Genomic DNA, 2129 nt, shown 5'->3' on the forward strand with positions numbered 1-2129 from the left:
TTTTTGAATTTACGGCCTGACATGTATAACCCATTGCTTTACGTCAAAATTAATCAATTTAATTGTGAGGATCCAATATTTTTCCGCTTTATCAAGTAGTGCGGTCATCTACCTTACGTCATTGGCAAATATGAAAGACTGAGAAAGATGAACGACATGCTTTACCCTCGAATCATTCATGCTTCGAATTTATTTAATACTTCATAAATTGATTGTTATATTGGCACATGGAAATGAATGCAGGCACCAAACAGGGTTTTAAACATAGGAGTGCAGGCGGAGTAATACTGCGTACTGCGGCTCTTTAGTCACAGGAGTACCAACATGCGATGGATTTTCAATTCATATATCGAGATTAAGGTTTACGTGGATTTTGCTATATCTGTGATAGAGACGTGCTGATTTGGTCTTGTTTTATTAGACATTACATTAATGCGCTATACGTCATTCATGTTTCTACGAAATTTGTACCTGGAGACAGGTGAAGCTTTGTAAACAGGTGAATCCGCATATAACCCTAATATACCCTCTTATCATCAAAATAATTGTTACAAACTGAAAGCACGATGAAAACTACAACGAAAGGCATCGGTATGTAAGATCCCCATCCCAAAAAACATGAAACTCTCTCTTTAAGAATAACCCTCCCGTCCCCCGCAAAGTTGGCAGCCCTGCTAGACCCTGTAGTCAGCCATGATGCTTCTGCAGATTCACTTTCCTCGCTGAAGGAAATGTAAAATCGTGAAAATTCTCAAACCTATGACAACTATGGATGTATAACAGTGCATGGACGGGGATCTTAACTACACGGCAAAGGTCACACACAGCTCAAGAGGATCCAGGAGGAGTGGTAAGAGCAAGAAAAGTGAACAAAAACGTCTCCGGGAAAGTCTTCTGACGAAACACACAGAGAGAGAGAGACACGGAGAGTTTGTTGCTCCCTGAGATGGCCTTGGCCTTTACTCGCCTTTTTGGCTATTTGGCAGGACCGGTGTGCTTATTTTACTCATCCCCGGTGTCATCTATGCCGAGAGAACAGGTGCAGCACCAGCCGCTACGGTTTTATAGGCTATTTGAACGAGTTGTGCGTAATTTATCCGTGTTAGAGATCAGCTGATGTTAGAAAACGGCGTTAAGAGTCAGGCGCTACAGCTGGACGGGGTTTTTAAAGATTTTCGGTGCTCTTTGCCGGCCCTTTCTCTATGCGATATTTGGGGAAAAGGGGGAAAAAGGGGGTAAAGTCTGTGTTTTTTGGAAATATTTTTTTTGCGGCTGTGAGGATAGGATTTTTTTTTTTTTTTTTTTTGGCTACTGCTTTCCCGACTGTTCTTCTATCACTGCAGTGGAGGTCGAGGGACGTTTCCTGACGTGGAGGATTTGGATCTTGTTATATTTCTGTGTGTTTGGGATATTCTCTTCTTTTTTTTTTGTTGTAATCTAGGATTTTAGAAGGGTTTTTTTTGTCTTTCTGGGAGATTTCTGAAAATGGGATATTCGTTTTTTTTTTGTATTGGGAGAAGTGTCAAAAGAAAAAAAAAAAAAAATTCATAACATGAGGTTTAAGGCAGTATAGTGTTCACTATGTTGGATATGGAAATGGTAACTGTTTGATTATGTAATCAGATTTCAAGTGAGAAAATAAAAAAAAAACAAAATAAAAGAGTCAGGAAATGTTTGAAAAGCTAAGAAAATTCTAGAGAAAATCTAAATTGCATATTTAAAAAGAAGGCAAATGATTACTACCTTTAAATGGCAGTATATTATAGGTTTCCAGACATGAATGTTTTTCAAACTAAAGTATGAAAATGCGAGGAGTGATTGCAGTGTTTTATTCAATGGAAGTGCGATAGAGGATTTTATCTCGCACTGAGAAAAGAACACAGTGGTGTATTAGCAGTGATCAGCTATTCCGCATTTTGAATTATTAGTTCTATATATGGCCAGGTAGTTGTTTCATAGCTTAGTGTTTTACCAACAGAGCTGATAAATGAAGTACCGAAGAAAAAAGGATTCTTTTTTTGAGTTTGATGGGTTCATAATTGGAGAAACAGAGTCAGAACTTAGACAAAGGTTTGGCGCTGGTCACCATAACCCGCTTTATAGATTCTGGTGATAGTGCTTAGTTTTGA

General features: G+C 38.5%; 1 protein-coding gene across 1 annotated transcript in view; it reads left to right on the top strand.

The window, feature by feature from the left end:
• The first annotated feature begins 895 nt into the window (after window positions 1-895).
• The window catches only part of LOC122260818 (uncharacterized), a 28607-nt gene continuing 27373 nt past the window's right edge, over window positions 896-2129 (top strand). Inside the window, exon 1 of the mRNA XM_043028232.2 lies at window positions 896-1039. The gene's annotated coding sequence lies outside the window, so the exon portion shown is untranslated. The remainder of the gene's footprint in view (window positions 1040-2129) is intronic.

The sequence above is a fragment of the Penaeus japonicus genome, unplaced genomic scaffold (assembly GCF_977035675.1).
Source record: "Penaeus japonicus unplaced genomic scaffold, GWHDUDI00000001_assembly GWHDUDI00000029, whole genome shotgun sequence".
Lineage (NCBI taxonomy): Eukaryota > Metazoa > Arthropoda > Malacostraca > Decapoda > Penaeidae > Penaeus > Penaeus japonicus.